The sequence below is a fragment of the Globicephala melas genome, chromosome 11 (genome assembly GCF_963455315.2).
Source record: "Globicephala melas chromosome 11, mGloMel1.2, whole genome shotgun sequence".
NCBI classification, from domain to species: domain Eukaryota; kingdom Metazoa; phylum Chordata; class Mammalia; order Artiodactyla; family Delphinidae; genus Globicephala; species Globicephala melas.
In genome coordinates, this window is record NC_083324.2 from 89,812,339 (window position 1) to 89,831,913 (window position 19,575).

General features: G+C 40.0%; 1 protein-coding gene, 1 long non-coding RNA gene and 1 other non-coding gene across 7 annotated transcripts in view; 2 read left to right on the forward strand and 1 right to left on the reverse strand.

Moving 5' to 3' along the window:
* The window catches only part of ATXN1 (ataxin 1), a 517,157-nt gene that overhangs the window by 90,492 nt on the left and 407,090 nt on the right, over window positions 1-19,575 (forward strand). The gene's annotated exons all lie outside the window — the stretch shown is intronic.
* The window catches only part of LOC115866124 (uncharacterized), a 107,865-nt gene that overhangs the window by 75,531 nt on the left and 12,759 nt on the right, over window positions 1-19,575 (reverse strand). For 3 of the 5 annotated variants that reach the window (XR_009566042.1, XR_009566041.1, XR_004044513.2), the window contains exon 5: window positions 6,318-6,955. This is a non-coding gene — a long non-coding RNA (uncharacterized lncRNA). Of the gene's footprint in view, window positions 1-6,317; window positions 6,956-19,575 lie in introns of those variants that run through there. The other 2 variants (XR_011377843.1, XR_011377844.1) reach the window with 1 other exon arrangement.
* LOC115866248 (U6 spliceosomal RNA) lies at window positions 11,776-11,882 on the forward strand. Its single transcript, XR_004044608.1, has one exon. It is a non-coding gene; the product is annotated as a U6 spliceosomal RNA (small nuclear RNA).

Sequence of the window (19,575 nt, forward strand, 5' to 3'; positions counted from 1 at the left end):
TGAATTATTTAGAACTATGATGTTTAGTTTGCAAATGCTGGGAGATTTTTTTCGATTATCTTTCAGTTATCAAGTTCCAGTTTAATTCCACTGTGGTTAAAGAACATATACTGTATGATTTCAGTTCTTTTTTTTTTTTTTTTTTTTTGCGGTACGCGGGCCTCTCACTGCTGTGGCCTCTCCCATGGCAGAGCACAGGCTCCGGACGCGCAGGCTCAGCGGCCATGGCTCACGGGCCCAGCCGCTCCGCGGCATGTGGGATCTTCCCGGACCGGGGCATGAACCCGCGTTCCCTGCATCGGCAGGCGGACTCCCAACCACTGCGCCACCAGGGAAGCCTGATTTCAATTCTTTTAAACTTGTTGAAGGTTTTTTTTTTTTTCATGGCCCAGGATATGGTTTATGTTGACATGCATTCAGTGGACACTTGCAAAGCATGTGTATTCTATCGTTGTTGGATTCAGTGTTCAGTGAATACCAGTTAGATCTTATTATTTGATGGTATTGTTGAGTTCTTATATATCCTTGCTGATTTTCTGCCTGCCTGTTCTACCAGTTGTTAAGAAAAGGGTTTGAAGTCTCCAAATATAATTGTGGATAAGTCTAAATATCTTTTCGTTTATACCCAATTTTGCTTGGTACATAGACATTTTGGATTCCTATATAATGTCCCTCTCTGTCTGGTAGTTTTCTATGTTCTGAAGTCTGCATTATCTGATGTTAATATACCATCCCTGCTTTCTTTTGATTAACGTTTCCATGATATATCTTTTCTGCTCACTTTACTTTCAACCCGCCTAGAGTTATGTTTGAAGTGAACTTATCTTATAGACAGCATATAATCAGGTCATTTAAAAAGATCCTCTCTTCCAATCTCTATTTAGACCATTTACATTTAATGTAATTATTGATATATTCAGACTTAAGTCTGCCATTTCATTTTTGTTTTCTATTTGTTCTCTTTATTTCTTGTTTTCTTTTTTCTGCCTTCCTGTTGGTTATTTTAGAATTCCATTTTGATTTACTTATAGTGTTTTTAAAGCTCGCTGTATAGCTTTTTAAGTGGTTGTTCTAGGTATTATGCTATATATACACATAACTTATTACAGTCTATTGGTGTCATCATTTTGACAGTTCTAGTAAAGTATAGAAACCTTACCTCCCTTTACATCCCTTTACTCTCCCCCTTTAAAAATATAATTTTCTGGCACTTTCCTGGTGGTCCAGTGGTTAAGACTCTGCACTGCCAATGCAGGGGATGTCAGTTTGATCCCTGGTTGGGGAACTAAGATCCCACATGCTGTGCGGTGCAGCCAAAAGATAAAAAAACAACAACAAGAACAAATATATATATAGAACAAGTTGGGAAGAAATATTTGTAACATACATAATGAAAGTTAAATATATATATATATATATAATTTTCTTATTTCCTCTACACATATTTAGAACCAGACAGTATTATAACTTTTGCTTCTCCAATCAAACATAATTCAGAAAACTCAAGAGTAGAAGGAAAACCTATTATATTTACCCATATTTTTGCTTACTGGCTCTTTCTTTCTTCCTGATGTTTAGAGAACTTCCTTTAGCCATTCTTTCAGGGTTGGTCTGCTGGTGACAAATTCTTTTAGTTTTCCTTCATCTGAGAGTGTCTTCATTTCACGAAGGATACTTCTGGATATAGGATTTTTTCTTTTGGCACTTAAAAATATTGTGATACATGATTTCTGATGAGAAATCCACTGTCGTTTGAATTGTTTTTCCCCTATAGATACAGTGTTTCTCTTTTGCTGTTTTTCAAGATGTTTTTCTTCATCTTTTGTTTTTAGGAGTTTGACTATCATGTGCCTTAGGGTGGATTACTTTGGATTTATCCTGTTTGGGATTCGCTTAGATTTTTGAATCTATAGATTTATATCTTTTGTCAAACTTGGGAAGTTTTCAGCCATTATTTTTGGGAGAACTTTCTTCAGTCCTCCCTCTCCTCTCCTGTCTTTCCAGAGACATTCTGATGACATGGATGTTAAACCTTTTATTATATAGAACAGGTCCCTGAGGCTCTGTTCATTTTTTATTTCAGCATATTTTCTTTCTGTTATTTAGATTGGTAATTTCTATTCTGTCTTCCAGTTTACTGATTCTTTCTTCTGCCCTCTCTACTCTTCAGCTCATCTACTGAGTCTTTTGCTTTGGTTATTGTATTTTTCTCTTCTAAAATTTCCATTTGTTTCTTCTTGTATCTTCTTTTTGTTTGCTGAGATCTTCTTTTTTTAATGTGTTTTTGTAATTGCTCATATAAGCATTTTTATCATGCTTTAAAATCTTTGTCGAATAATTCTAACATATCTCCCATGTAGCTGTTGCCATCTTTTGATTGTTTTCTTTCATTCAGTTTGAGACCTTCCTGGTTCTTGGTATGATGGTGTAGTGGCTTGAATAATGTTCCCCATAAATTCATGTTCACCTGGAATCTCAGAATGTAACCTTATTTGGAAATAGGGTCTTTGCAGATGTAATTGGTTAAGGTGAGGTCATAGTATATTAGGGTGAGCCCTAAATTCAATGACTAGTGTCCTTATAAAAAGAGAACACACAGACACACACATAAGGAAAACAGCCATGTGATGAGAGAGGCAGAGATTGAAGTGATGCAGCTACAAGGAATAGAAGGGGCCATCAGAAACTAGAAAAAGGCAAGGAAGGATTCTTCCCTAGAGACTTCAGAGGGAACATGTTCTTGCTGACATCCTGATTTCTGGCTTCTAGCTTCCAGAACTGTGAGTGAATAAATTTCTGTTGTTTAAGCTATCGAATTTGTGATACTTTGTTATGGCAGTCCTAGGGACCTAATACAGTTGGTATGACAAGTAATTTTTATTGAAACCTGGACATTTGGGATATATGTTTTGAGACTTTGGATCTTATTTCAACCTTCTGTTTTAGCTGGCTTCCTCTGACACTGCTCTTGCTGGGGACGGAGTGGTAGACACTGCTTCATTACTGCCAGGTGAGGGTAGAAGTTCAGGTCCTACTCGGCCTCTGTTGACAGTCAAGGGAGGATGCTCTTCATTACTCCTAGGCGTTCTCTGACACCACCCCAGTGGGGAGAGGGAAGAATGCCTTGTTACTTCAGGGTGAGAGTATTGGTCGGTGCTCCCTATCTGGTCTCAACCAATACCAGAGCTAGGGAGTAGGGGGGTCAGGAGGAGGAACTACCACCCAGCAAGGATGAAATTCCAGCAAAGGGGTTAGGATGTTTTGTTACAGCTTGGTGATTGTGCAAGTCTAGGCCCCCAATTCAGCCTTTGCTGGTGAAGGTGGGGTCAGTATTTTTTCTGTAACGTTTGATGCTGGTAAAGCTCTTATTGTCTAAAAGTTTTCTATCTTTCTAGACTGCCTTTTTCCTGTCCTTAGAGAAAGCAGACCTTTGTTGGGGCCCTTTTTGTCTGTGTTTGTGGATTGCCACCTTCTTCCGCTCTGAGTCTGCAATATATGAGACAAAAGGAAAACCCAGGGAACTCACCACTGTATCATCTCCTCACTCTCAAGATCCCTAGCCGGTCTGCTTTCTTTGCTTCACCTTTCAGTCTTTTTACATTTGTTTTGTGTATAATATCCAGCATTTTGTTAGTTATACGTAGCAGGAAGAATGGGGAAAATACGTCTACTCCATATCCCTAGAAGTAGAAATCCTCTGAGCTCCTAACTTTTTATTTCCTTGACCTCCTCAACTTTCTTCCCATTGTCCTTCATTCTCATTCACTGGCAAAACCCAAACTTTGTAACAGCGTAATTCTCTGCCTTCTTCTATGTTTAGGCAGCTAAGTATGAAGAAGAAAAATTGCACAGTGGAGGGAATTGGTGCACCAAAATTCCATGGTATAAAATTTCCAATTGCCCCCATGCTGCCAGCCATGCCTACTGTGTTTATCGTCAGCCCTCTGTTTCTCTCTCTCATTCCTCACACAAGTCACTGAAGCCACCTCCTCCATCCCCTTTCCTAACATCTCACCATCTACCTCACTCACTCTCACCTGCTACCTCATGAAGAAAATGGAAGCCATCAGGTAGGACTGACTCTGCACCTACAATCTTGCACACATCTGCATTCATTCTTACTTTCCTCCCATGATGGAGGATGAAGCCTCTCCTTCTAAAGCCAGTCTCTGCATCTGAGCTATGTAGCCCATCGTGGCCTGCACACTCAGTAGCCTTGCTCATCAATTATTGCCTCTCTTCTAGTATGTCCTCAACGTCATCCCTCCTAAAAAGCTTATATCATTAAAAAAATCCCCCTTGCTTCCTTCCCTTCTCATTACCTATCCACTTCTCTTCCTCATTTCAAAGCAAGGATTCTTAAATGTGCTTTCTATACTAGCTGTCTATACTTCCTGACATCTCATTCTCTCCTCAATCAACTGTGGTATCATATCTGCCCTCACAGTGTTGAAACAATTCTTGCCAAGGTCTCCAAAGGCATTTATCACAGAAGCCAGCGGACACCTTTCAACCTTACCTTGACATCTTTATAATATTTGCACAATTGAACATTATCTTCTTTTTTAAAAAAAAAAACCTCCCTTCTCTTGGCCTCTTCTGTTTTCCCTTAATCTCTCTGGCTACTCTCTTTGGTCTCTACCAAGTTTCCCCTTTCTCTGCCAGTGTTCCCTTTTTTAGGCTTCCCTCTTTACACAGTAAGTCTGAACACTCATCCAACCCTTGGCTCCTCACTCTCCTTATTCCCTACATCTAATACATCACCACATCCTTCATTCAACTTCCTTTGTGTATTACTCAGCTCGGGCTGCCATAACAAAATACCACAGACTGGCTAGCTTAAACACAGAAATTTATTTTCCCACAGTTCTGAAGGTTAGAAGTCCAAAATCAAAGCATGTTCAGTTTCTGGTGAGGACTCTCTTCCAGGCTTGTAGAGGACTGCCTTCTTAATTTGCCCTCACATGGTGAAGAGAGAATGCAAGCTTTCTGGTGTTTCTTCTTATAAGGGCACTAATCCCATCATGGGGGGGGGGGGCCACCTGCATGACCTCATCTAAACCTGGTTATCTCCCGAAGTCCCCATCTCCAAATACCGTCACATTGGGCTTTAGGGGAAGAGGGGTACACAAGTCAGTCCCTAGCACATTGCTCTGAAATTCTTTTGCCTTTTCCATCTCTACTGCCATTTTTTCTTACCTAGATTATTTCAATAGTTTCCCAGCTGGCCTCTCTGCCTACATTATCCCACTCAAAGCTGTTCCCCATTCTGTAGCTAGACTGTTATATCTGAGGCAGAAATCAGGCCTCATAAGTCCCCTGCAAAAAAATACTTCAGTCATTTTTGATAGACTTTCTATAAAGTATACACATCTTACTATAGCATGGAAATCCCTCCATGTTTGGGCTCCTGCTTATCTCTTTAACCCATCTCTCTTCCCACCCCTTTGTACTCAGTGATACCTCCATAGTACAATCCTCAGGGTTTGCCAAACACACCATGATTATTAACACTTCCTCATTCTCAGGACTCAACTCAGATGACACCTCCTCTAACAAGCCCTCCATCATCCTTATCTGGATGAGGTGCTTTTTCTAAGTAGCTCACTGTGATTCTTTCTTTCATAGCACTTAGCCCACTTCATTATAGTTGTGTTTTACTTGTCGGTCTCCCCCACTTGGCTATAAGCTCCTTGAGGGCAGTAGGTGGTCCTCACTCCTCACTCTATTCCAAGTATAGGTGCAATTCTGAGCACAAGTAGATATTTCATGTTTGCTTCTTAGGTGCAACTTCTGATTTACTGATGAAAAAACTAACAAGAGAACATAAGTTATCACTCCACCAAAGCCAAGCTATCAAGAGGCCCAGAAACCAAGGAATGTCACTATCAATGAGTCAGCTGTCAGAGTCTCCAGGCCTAGCACTGATACTATAGAAAAAGGTGACCTTAATCAAATTATTTCACTTCTTTGGGCCTTCATCTGTAAAATGAAAGGGTTGGACTAAATCACCTCCTAAGTGTCCTTCTAACGCTAATGTTTTATAATTCCATGTAAGGAGACCATAAGTGACTGGTTGGAATGTCTCAGAAATCACCAACCTGGGATAGTTCTTACTCTACCGTAAAGAAATCTGAGGATAGCCTGGGTTTATAAAGAACCCAGGCAGTCAGGATTTCTCTTCACTGCCCATTCATTTCTTTGTTAATTCAACATTTATTGAACACCTAATCTGTACCAAGCATATAATGCTTTTCAGTTTAGAAATTTCATAAGTGCTGATAAACAATAAGTAAAAAGGACAAAATTCTCTTTGAGGACAATTTGACATATAATTTTCCAGATTTCAGACAGAAACACGGTGACTTCATAGGGGAAAACGCTACAGAAGGTTCTATAAGAACTGCTCCATTCAATTGCATTTAGAAATGGTTATGTAACTGTTACATTGAACAAGTGTGACTCATAGGATGTAATCAATCATAAAGCAACACTTCAGATTTATTCCACAGAGTTAGCACTTTCTCTGCTCTTGGGTGAAATTTAGATCAAATTTTTATTCTTCTAGTCACTTCCAGGAAATATATCCTTTGGTCAGTAATTAACGTGTCTGGATTCATGTCACAGTAAAAACATCGACAGGTTTCTCCCATCCCCATCTCAGCCTCCTACAAAGAGCCACAACTGGGTTAGGAGAGCAACCCATGTGCCCTTTCTTTTCTGATCCCTGCCCCCTGCAGTTTTCAGAAGGTGACTGCACACTTCTCTGTGGTTAGATTACTGGGAGGAAGATAAGGAGAGGGGAGCAAGAAAGTTCTTACTTGCCTGGTAGTCGTGTGACGAGCTAGTATCAGAGTTCTTTGGCCTTGACAGATATACCAAGTTGCCTCTCTTGTTGGTTTGTATGAGTTTTCCGGAGATGCTCCAGGGTAGGGCTTCTCTCACCTGGATTTCCCTGCAGATGAATGGATACATCTTAATATGGCTAATCACTTACTCTTTCCTGGGACCCCAGGAATCTGGTACCAGCTCCATATTTTTGTTCATCTGGTTACCCATTCAAATGACCCTCTTAGAAAGGATGCAAGGGCTTCCCTGGTGGCGCAGTGGTTGAGAGCCTGCCTACCGATGCAGGCGACACAGGTTCGTGCCCCGGTCTGGGAAGATCCCACATGCCGCGGAGCGGCTAGGCCCGTGAGCCATGGCCGCTGAGCCTGCGCGTCTGGAGCCTGCGCTCTGCAACAAGAGAGGCCACAACAGTGAGAGGCCCACGTACCGCAAAAAAAAAAAAAAAAAAAAGGGATGCAAGATAACCCCATGTCTGCTTTCTCTTGTGAGTGGCCCACATCTGATTCAATGGAACCACTCACATTTTATTTGCCCCCAGAGATTTAGAAAGATTGGTTGGGGGGAGGACACCCAGCCCACAGACGACTCTATACAAAACAACCCTCACGGACTTGCCTGGTGGCGCAGTGGTTGAGAGTCTGCCTACCGATGCAGGCGACACAGGTTCGTGCCCGGGTCCGGGACGATCCCACATGCCGCAGAGCGGCTAGGTCCGTGAGACATGGCCGCTGAGCCTGCACGTCCGGAGCCTGTGCTCCGGAACGGGAGAGGCCACAACAGTGAGAGGCCCGCGTACCGCAAAAAAAAACAAAAAAAACCCAAAAAAACCCTCACCTCGAATCTCTAGTTTTCATTTTTAATGTACTTTGTATTTATTATACGTAAGGGGTTGAAAAGCCATGTAATCAGATTTTGACAACCTGTGTTGCAAATTTTGCAACATGGAGGTCTTATACCTCACTTTAAAATGTGAAATCAATGTCTTAGTGGTTTACCTGAAACTTTCAGTCTTTTACAGTTCTACCTGCCTTGTGATGCCAGAATGACCAGTTTCTAATCCCGTCTTTGGTCTAGACTTGCCATATCACGTGACAAGTAGCCTTTTCCTCCCCTAGTTTCATCATCTAAGGGAAAGTTAATATCAAGTCTTTATGTAATTTAAAGTACTTACTTGCATAATCTGGAGATTCCTAGGGCTGCCACAACAAAATACCATACACTGGGTGGTTTAAACAAGTGAAATTTAGTCCTAGCAGCTAGAAGTCCAAAATCAAAGTGTCAGCAAGGCTACATCCCCCCAAAGGCTCTGAGATTAGAATCTGTACTGAGCCTGTCTCCTAGCTTCTTATGGTTACTGTCAGTCTTTGGCTTACAGCTGCATCACTCCAATTTCTCCCTCTGTCTTCATTTGATGATCTTCCTGTACATCCGTGTCTCTGCAGGACCTTCTTATAAGAACACCAGTCATTGGATTTAGGGCCCACCCTAATCCAGTATGACATCATCTTAATTTGACTACATCTGCAAAGACCCTATTTCCAAATAAGGTTATATTCGCAGGTTCTGAGTGATCATGGATCTGCGGGGTGGGGGTAACACTATACAATCCAGTACAGGTACTGTAATATTTTCTATAGAAAGGTTTAATATCAGTGCAAATATGATGTTGCATGGTTTTTTCCCCCCCAAATAATGTTTTTAAAACTAGGGAGATTGCATCAATTTTGGAAAGGCCTATGGAAGTGGGTACCTCTGGGTTGCACTGGAGTTCACCGCATAGCGGTAGTCATAATCATAGAGGAATATGACAAAGGAGGCAAACAAACAGCTTAATAAGCATGGGTACGTATCGTATGAGAGAATCAAAGCAAGCTAATAATAGCTACCCTAGAGATGAGCTAGCAGATGCTTTTTCCACAGCTGAATCCTCAGAGGGATGATGTAGTATTTGTTGATTTTGCCATGTGACTTGTAAAACCAAAAGAGATACAAAGAAGACAAATGACATTGTAATTTTGAGTGGTTTGACCGTAACTGCACATACTAAAATTATCATAGCACTAGTAGTGATGTGTTGTTGTATATACTCATCACTTTTTAAGCCTCTGCAACATTTTAGACAGTTTTCCTGAGAGTATTTTCCCCCCGTACCAGGTTTCCCCTTTTCCAAAAGTTTGAATGGTTTGTTGGAACCCTGTTCAAATAATGACATAACATCAGGCATAAAACTGAAAGCAACTAAAGGAGAGTTTTCATGTTATCCATCAAAATTGGTTTTTTTTGTTTTTTTGGGTTTTTTTTGCCGTACGTGGGCCTCTCACTGTTGTGGCCTCTCCCGTTGTGGAGCACAGGATCCGGACGCGCAGGCTTAGTGGCCATGGCTCACGGGCCCAGCCGCTCCACGGCATGTGGGATCCTCCCGGACCGGGGCACGAACCCGTGTCCCCTGCATCGGCAGGCAAACTCTCAATCACTGCGCCACCAGGGAAGCCCCAAATTGGTTGTTTTATACTAACTTCAAATACAGTTTCTTCATGATTTATCAATAAAGTCTATCCTGAGAAAATCTGGACCTTCAGAAAAGTGCAATGAATAGGTCTATTTCCTATCCATATCCTCTTGCTAATCTTGAGGAACTTCTTCCTGGACCGTTGATTTTGCTTGGCCAAGACTGCTTTTTGGAAAATCATATATTTATCCATCTCTGCTCATTCAATGAGATTGTCATGCAACTTTGGAAACTTGGAGTGACTTCATTAAATAGTATGTATTTCTTATTCAAAATGATTTGAGACATTTTTAATTACTACTTCTCCTTCTGCTTTACATGGAACTTCTTTTCTGACTGTGGCAAATGCTGCCACGTGCCTACCTTTGTATGTACAGAGTCAGTGGGTACTTATCCATTCTTTCGCTGCAGATGATTGATGCCAAATTTAAATCTTCCTTTGGGTAATTGTTTTCTTTGTGTCTTACTGTGTTATCGCCTCTTTACTGCAATTTGTATTTTCTTTTGTAAGACATTTGATTCTTGTGAAAGTGTTACGTATGTAATAACGGAAACAACACCCACACCATTACTTAGCTCCTGTGGGCGCTGCCACACTTCTTTCTGTTTTCTTTCTTCTTTTTCGTCATCGTCTTTTTTCTTTTTTTAATCACCATAAGAATAGTTCTTAGGAATAGAAATGATGCAACAGTCTTAAAGATATAGTCAGTGGTCTATTAATTAGTGGAGAGTAATTTTTATATAAAAATTGGCCTCTATAACTGATGGCCAGCCTGATTGTTGTGAACTTCATACCGTTTTGTGCTGGCTTAAAACACGGTAGCGGATGTGATACGGTTTGTATAATGTTCCACAATAAATTGAGCATGGCAGGACGTATAACACCATCAGTCAAAGTGAAATGGTTACATGGTAACCAGGGAAATTATTGAGCTTCCATGTGGATTGGCCTGTTTTGATAAAGTAAGTCAGGCCACAAAGATTTTTCTCCACCTTGGAAAAAGGACCCAAAAGTACCAGTTATGCAAAACCACTGGGCCCGTTTGTAGTCAGTAGTCGTCCAGGACTTTTAGGATATCTTTTACCTGAAGGGCTCCAAGGGCAATGCTCGGAACCTCAAGGTCTACACACAAGCCGTGCCATGAAGTCCCAGTGTGACAGAAGTTAGGAGAGAGAAGGGGCTGAGGCCTGCTTCCCTCATTCTCTGCTGGCCTCCTTCTCTTTTGTAGGAGACATTGGTGTGCAGGGCAGGTTGGGACCACATCAGCTCAGGCCATGGGAAGGGGGAAGAAGCCAAGATCCAGTGTGACAGAGGGGACAGAGCGTTTGTCTTCAGAAGCTGGCCCATCCCCGGGAGGCAGCAAGGCAGACCAGTGTGCAGCGGTCACAGGGCATGACTAACACAGATTGGGCCAGACTGTTAGGATATCTGAGTGCATCCTGTCTGCTAGCAGTTTTGGAATAAGTCCTGGTGACAATAGTCAAAATCAGGCACAGTTCCAGGTGATTGGTCCAGTCACAGCAGGTCCCCAGCAGAAGCTGAGAAGGGAGTAGAAAAGTACATCCTGCTTCCCAGAGGAATGGGCAGAGCAAGAATTTGGCAAAGCACGAGGACCCGAGCTGAGGAAGCTGGGGTCCAGGGCTAGGATCCAATCCCTGCTGAGAACTGACATGCGTAGCAGAGAAACTGAGGCCAACTGGAGTTCCAAGGCTTTGGCCAAAGTGGTAAGAGAACTCTGAGACTCAGCATCTACAGGAGGAACCAGATTTCCGGGTCTCTAGGCAACCAAACCAGTTTTGTCTATTAATAGGTCTAAGGCTGATGACACCAATCAGGACTGGCTCAGACTGGTTGGGGGCGACTAAGAGCTTCTGGAACTTTAATGTGCATAAGAATTACCTGGGGATCTTGTTAAAATGAAGATTCTGATTGGGTGAATCTGAGTGGGGCCACTATTCTGAATTTCTAATAAGATCCCAAGTGATACTGCTGGTTTTATAGAAAAGCAAAACTCAGAGAATCCACACTTGCTGTCATGCGCTCCCCCCCCCCGCCCCCACTGCTCTCCACCCATTTCACCTGCCCAATCAGCTGTCCCTCCTCCCCAGCCCTCTTCCTAGTCATATCTCGCCATCTTCTTTTCCTTTTCTTTTCCCCCGTCTTCCCAACCCCTTTGTCCTGCTGCACTGCTCTGTCAAGACCATCAATAGAAAAAGAGTTTCTGTTTAGATACTAGAAGGGGCAAGATAGCAAAAGCCAGAAACATTTTCCCCATTGTCAGCACACAACTAAATGCTTTTATGTTTGAGAAAAATAATTAGTCCAGATTAATCTCTTTTTCAGTCTCATAAATAGCAAAAAGAATATGTGACCTTTCCCTCCTCATATAATCCAACAGTTAAGAAATTTCTTCTGAATGCTCGCTTTGACAACATATATACTAAAGTTGGAACAGTGCAGAGAAGATGATCACAGCCCCTGTGCAAAAATGACACACAAATTTCTGAAGCTTTCCATATTTTAAAAAAGACATTAAAATAGACATAAATTAATGGAGAAATATACTGTGTTTATGAAAGAGAGGAACCAATATAGTAAAATCTTCAATTCTACTCAAATTAATCTATAAAAAGAATGCAAATCCAATAAAAATCCCAACAGAGTTTTAGTAAAACCTAATTCTTAAATTCAAATAAAAGAGCAAATGGCCAAGAATAGCTCAGAAAAATTTGAAGATAAAGAATAGAGTGGGGAAAAGAAAGAAAACTACAGGCCAATATCACTGATGAACATAGATGCAAAAATCCTCAACAAAATACTAGCAAACAGAATCCAACAGCACATTAAAAGGATCATACACCATGATCAAGTGGGGTTTATCCCAGGAATGCAAGGATTCTTCAATATACGCAAATCAATCAGTGTGATAAACCATATTAACAAATTGAAGGAGAAAAACAATATGATCATCTCAATAGATGTAGAAAAAGCTTTTGACAAAATTCAACACGATTTATAATAAAAACCCTCCAGAAAGTAGGCATAGAGGGAACTTACCTCAACATAATAAAGGCCATATATGACAAACCCACAGGCAACATCGTTCTCAATGGTGAAAAACTGAAACCATTTCCTCTAAGACCAGGAACAAGACAAGGTTGTCCACTCGCACCACTATTATTCAACATAGTTTTGGAAGTTTTAGCCACAGCAATCAGAGAAGAAAAGGAAATAAAAGGAATCCAAATCGGAAAAGAAGTAAAGCTGTCACTGTTTGCAGATGACATGATACTCTATATAGAGAATCCTAAAGATGCTACCAGAAAACTACTAGAGCTAACCAATGAATTTGGTAACATAGCAGGATACAAAATTAATGCACAGAAATCTTTTGCGTTCCTATACACTAATGATGACAAATCTGAAAGAGAAATTAAGGAAACACTCCCATTTACCATTGCAACCAAAAGACTAAAATACCTAGGAATAAACCTACCTAAGGAGACAAAAGACCTGTATGCAGAACACTATAAGACACTGATGAAAGAAATTAAAGATGATAGAAACAGATGGAGAGATATACCATGTTCTTGGATTGGAAGAATCAACATTGTGAAAATGACTATACTACCCAAAGCACTCAACAGATTCAATGCAATCCCTATCAAATTACCAATGGCATTTTTTATGGAACTAGAACAAAATATCTGAAAATCTGTATGGAGACACAAAAGACCCAAAATAGCCAAAGCAGTCTTGAGGGAAAAAAACGGAGCTGGAGGAATCAGACTCCCTGACTTCAGACTATACTACAAAGCTACAGTAATCAAGACAATATGGTAGTGGCACAAAAACAGAAACATAGATCAATGGAACAGAAGAGAAAGCCCAGAGAGAAACCCACACACATATGGTCACCTTATTTTTGATAAAGGAGGCAAGAGTATATAATGAAGAAAAGACAGCCTCTTCAGTAAGTGGTGCTGGGAAAACTGGACAGCTACATGTAAAAGAATGAAATTAGAACACTCTTTAACACCATACACAAAAATAAACTCAAAATGGATTAAAGACCTAAATGTAAGTCCAGACATTATAAGACTCTTAGAGGAAAACATAGGCAGAACATTCTATGACATAAATCACAGCAAGATCCTTTTTGACCCACCTCCTAGAGAAATGGAAATAAAAACAAAAATAAACAAATGGGACCTCATGAAACTTAAAAGCTTTTGCACAGCAAAGGAGAACATAAACAAGATGAAAAGACAACCCTCAGAATGGGAGAAAATATTTGCAAATGAAGCAACTGACAAAGGATTAATCTCCAAAATTTACATGCAGCTCAATATCACATAAACAACTCAATCCCCAAATGGGCAGAAGACCTAAATAGACATTTCTCCAAAGAAGATATACAGATTGCCAACAAACACATGAAAGGATGCTCAACATCACTAATCATTAGAGAAATGCAAATCAAAACTACAATGAGCTATCACCTCACACCAGTCAGATGGCCATCATCAAAAACTCTACAAACAATAAATGCTGGAGAGGGTGTGGAGAAAAGGGAACCTTCCTGGACTGTTGTTGGGAATGTAATTTGATGCAGCCACTATGGAGAACAGTATGGAAGTTCCTTAAAAAACTACAAATAGAACTACCATACGACCCAGCAATCCCACTACTGGGCATATACCCTGAGAAAACCATAATCCAAAAAGAGTCATGTACCACAATATTCATTGCAGCTCTATTTACAATAGCCAGGACATGGAAGCAACCTAAGTGTCCATTGACAGATGAATGGATAAAGAAGATGTGGCACACATATACAATGGAATATTACTGAGCCATAGAAAGAAACGAAATTGAGTTATTTGTAGTGAGGTGGATGGACCTAGAGTCTGTCATACAGAGTGAAGTAAGTCAGAAAGAGAAAAACAAATACCGTATGCTAACACATATATATGGCATCTAAAAAAAAAAAAAAAAAGGGTTCTGAAGAACCTAGGGGCAGGACAGGAATAAAGATGCAGATATAGAGAATGGACTTGAGGACACGGAGAGTGGGAAGGGTAAGCTGGGACGAGGAGAGTGGCATGGACATATATACACTACTAAATGTAAAATAGATAGCTAGTGGGAAGCAGCTGCATAGCACAGGGAGATCAGCTAGGTGCTTTGTGACCACCTAGAAGGGTGGGATAGGGAGGGTGGGAGGGTGGGAGGGAGATGTAAGACGGAGGGGATATCGGGATATATGTATACATATAGTTGATTCACTTTGTCATGCAGCAAAAACCAACACAACATTTTAAAGCAATTGTACTCCAATAAAGATGTTAAAAAAAAAGAATAGAGTGGGGGGAAAAAAGAAAAAGAGTAGAGTGTGGGAGGGGAGTTCTCACTCTAGAAAAGCTGAAGACTTAATATGTAGTCAGAGTTATTAAAATGGTGTAACAATAGATATTCTATTCAATGTGATCATAAGTGATTTTGATTTTCTTATTTGTGCTTTTTTCCTACCAAATATGTGCTAGTTTTGTGATTAAAAAAATAAAGCTTAAAAAGTAAATGCTTTGAAAAACAGGAAATATCTTCTGAAAGATAAAAAATCAGAATGGTGTCACATATTTATTTTATGTCCCTACTCCCTAAAAATATATCTATACAAAATATAGATAGATATATATATCCGTACGTGGTATACACTGGATGTGTTTCCACTTGCAGCCCTAAGGGGTCGCCAGTTCCTGGCTTACAGTAAAAAATAATCATATAATGTGAGGCTAGTTACTTAAACCCGCTCAGAAGTTTTCCGATCTATAAAGCGGTGATATTATTACTAGTTAGTATTTGAAATTAAGCAGCTGTAGATTTTAGAGTTTTGAACCATCCATCCTCTGTTCATTTGACTGGACTCTTTGAAGCCATTTGTGTACCAACAGGTGAAGTGAGTTGGGAAAGCATAGTTTAAATCACAACTCCTCTCCCCACGCCACATCTCATTTCACAACTGTTTTTCATCCATTCAATGACTATATTTATTGGGTGCCAATATGTACTAGAGACTGGAGTCACGATGGTGAAACAGACACTGTCCTTGCATGCATGAAGCTTACAGATTAGCAGAGTATTTGTGGACAGGAAAATAGGCACTTGCAAAATAAGGTGACCAGTGCTGTAATGTGGTAAGTCCAGGGTGCCATGGGGCTCTCGTGGGGTCACTGCCCAGGCTTGGATGCTCATAGAAGTTTTCTTCAACCATGTCTTGATGAAGAGGATGAAATATGCAGATGATTTAAAAGGTAAAGAAGAACAGTGGAGGATGCTTGCTGATGAGGGCGAGGGGGAAGGGCAGCATGTTCCAGGCAGAGGGAAGAAAACTTTACTGCCCCCAGGGCAAGAAAAGCAAAGGAACTACTTTCTGGTTTTTAAAAAAGTGCCCTGATCATTTTTTGACCGATTTCAATACTTTATAATGTTTCCTAGGCCAGGCGCAGCATGACGAGTAATAGAATACATTTTAGGGTGACCCCCTCCTCCCACCAAGCCTCCGGACCACTCCCCTACTAGCCTTTCCCCTCATTGCCTGGCCTTTCCTTTTGAAAAGAGCACTGAAGAGGTGGAGTAGAGGCTTTTCTCTTTTGAAGCAGCAGCACTGTTAACAGAGAAGGAAAAGTCTCCCCTGAGCTATGGCAAAATCCTGCAGATTGGTTTATGAATCGCTGTAGCTTAGGTTAAAGCCACCTAATTTCCTGAAAGACACCCCATGGCTTTAGCCTTCCAGAGGGGCATAAAGCTTGTATGATATTTACTTTTAGTTAAAATTAAATGGGAATTGGAAAAAAAAACACAGAAAACCCAAAGAGTTTCTTCTGGGAGATTATATTATTAAAGAAAAAAAAAGGCTACAAAGCAATGTGGATAAGATGTATATATTGCATTAAAGAAGGTTTGGGAATATACATATCCAGGTGTTAAAGTGATAACTATCTCTGAATAATTGGATTTCATGCGATTTTATACCCTTTTTATTGTGAAATATGACACACGTTGGGGAAAATGCATGATATATAAAAGTATAATTTAATAAATTTTTATTAAGTGAACCCTCGCTTAACCACTACCCAGATCAATAAACAGAATCTGGCCCAGGGGCCCTCCATCCGCCCCTTCCCACTGACAACCCACTCTCTCCCTGCTGCCCTTACTTTTACGATAACCTCTTTTTTTTTCTTTTCTTTAGTTTTACCACCTAAGTGTATATTGATGCTTATACGTATTTATCTTTTCCTGTTTTTTGAACTTTAAGTAAATGGGAACATAACGATTTTTTTATCTCTATCTTTGAACATTAGCTTTCGGTCTTTTAACATTAGGTTTCTCAGTTTCATCCATGCTAAGGGTATTGTGGTTCATTCATTTTCAATGCTGTATGGTATTCCAAGGTTAGATATACCACACTTTATCCACTGTACTGCTGATGGGTAGTTTGGCCTGTTTTCAGTTTGGGGCTATCATGGATAGAGTTGCTATTCTTTTGGTGCTCACATGAACATATTTCTATTGGATATGTACCCAGGAGTGGGAATCTGGGTCACCAGATATGCATATCTTTAATAGATAATGCCAGAGAGTTAACCGAACACTGCAGTAGCAATGAACACTTCCTGTAACAGTGTAGGAGTGTCCCCATTGCCCTACACTGAAGTTTTGTGCATTTTTTTCTTTCACTCATCTGAATTTTCTGTGTTTCTCTGTAATAAATATCCATTGGTTTAATTAGGCAAAATGCTTTTCTAATATTTCTTAAATTTGTCTTTCCCAATAGGGATATTATTTTTAAATTTTTAAATTGAAGTAAATCATTCTTACAGAAAAAAGGCACAGATCACAGATGTATGGCTTAATGGATTATCACAAAGAGAACCCACCTCTGTATCCACCACCCAGGTCAAAAAATAGAATTTTCTGGCACCCTAGAAGCCATCTTCATGCCCCCTTCTGGCACAATCCTTTCCCTCCTCATCAAAGGGAAACTATATATTTAGTTCTAACACAATAGATTACTCTTGTGTGGTTTTGAAAGTTATAGAAATGGAACGATATACAGCATACCTTATTTTGTGTGTAGCCTCCTTTATTTTCCAATATTGTGAGATTCATCTGCGTTGATATGTGTAGCAGTAATTCGTTCATTCTTTTCTTTTCTTGCCGCAAGGAAGAAATATTGACCTAAGACAGCTGACCTACTCAGCACTTTTTCAACTCATGGACTGTACTGACCCATGCCACATGTGGATTAGAACACTTTACAGTCATTTGTATTTTTGTTTCTGCACAAATAATAAGCTTTTGGGTTAGAGATGCTGCAGGGAGAATGAATGTGGTACCTTTGCCCCGCCCCCGACCCAGCTGCCCTCTGATTTCTGTAATAATGGCTCCACTTGGAATTGTCTCTTATTGATAATGGATGTTTTCTTTGCCTTCTTCTCCATCTAAAACACAGAACAGTATCACATCCCCAGGCTGCGTACTTTTATGTAAAACAGAGCTGTCACAGGATTTTACTGGAAAGTTGATTTATTTCTGAGGATCATGAGAGTCCAAGGATAAAACTGGCATCTGGCCACAGGGAGAGCCCTTGACCTAGAAGCAGAGACAGCTTCAAAGCTGTGTTGGTATATAATGGAACAGGGCACTTTTAACATGAATCATAGCCTCAAAACTTTCTAGGGGAAAAAAAAATCCTAAAACTGTCCTCCGAAAGGAAAGATAAAATCAATAGCTTAGATTTTTTACTCTTTCAGATAAGCAATGCTAAACCCTTCTACACAAAACAGTTGTTGAAATCTAGCTTTTTTTTTTTTAAAGAACAAAGCGTCAACTGAACTTGAACTCTTAAAGCAGAATCTTGATATCAATCTATTTTCCTAAAGTAGCCAAACAGGCTTTCAGATGGTAACTCTCTGAAAGGCTGCATGTGAATGTGTAGTAAATGTAATTTTTCTTCTTTTTTTTCTTTAGGCCTTGAGATGTAATTATTAAAGCTGCAGATGTCCCTAGTGATATTAGCTAGATAATCAAATTTGGATCACAGGAATGAAATAACCTAAAGTGTGCCTTCATTACTGCTCTCCTCCAAAGAATTCACTTAATTCTACCCTCCCCCACCCACAAATCTGTAACCAGACAGCGGAGATAGTAAAATTAGCCAGAGGGGTCAAAATGGTCAAATGGATTCTCAAAGCAGAGAATGCCATGTTTAAACACAACAGGTAAAAATTTCCCCACCACAAAAATAGAAAAGAACATTGATGAAATCACAAGCAGAAAAAAACAAATCAAAATGCTGAACAGAACTGCCAGATTAGGAGACCTTATTGCTAAAGTAGCTATGAAGCGTACCGATTAGCTTTCTTAAAAAAAAAAAAAGGTAAAAATAACATTTCTTAAATAGCTGATTGAGAATAGTTTTCATTAGTAAACATATGTACCTACTAGAAAAATTATCTATGAACGTATAGGTCATTTGAACAAGAATATAATCAGTCTTGTAGAAACTTAAACTAAGCAAAATCAAGATTTTATCAAATTGAGCAGTTCTTAAGTGTTTTTGTATCCTTTCTTTCACTAAGAAGATAAAAATCCCCTTTCGTTCCCACCCACCCTTCTCTTGAATCGAGGCTAGGAGAAATTCTTCGACCAGAAAGGCTCAGGGTAGGAAGTTATTGCATAAACTCCCTGTTCTCTTTTGCCAATGCTTTTTAATCCCTATGTACCAATCTTCCCTGCTATTTCATGACAAGAGGATCCCAGCTGTGCCAGATTGTGTGATAGCTATATAATCTAGACACAATCCACAGGGGTTTAGAACAGAAATTAACAAATATATGTAAGCCTGAAACCTTAGCTATAAAGAATATCTACCAGTTTCCCAAACATTCATAGACCAGTCAGAGATTCCATCATCTTGCTTTATAAAAACCCAAGAGTGAAGATTACTATGAGAAAGGTCTTCTAGAATTAGATCTTGCTTATCACAGAAATGTCCACCTTCTGTGGGTGCTAAAGCAGAACAAACATTGAACTGAGAAATAGATGTCTTGGGTTCCAGTACTGAATCTGCCATCAATCAGTTGTATAATCTCTGCCAATTTCCTGCAACTCTTTGGCGGAGATTCCTGTCTATAAAATGAAAAAAAAA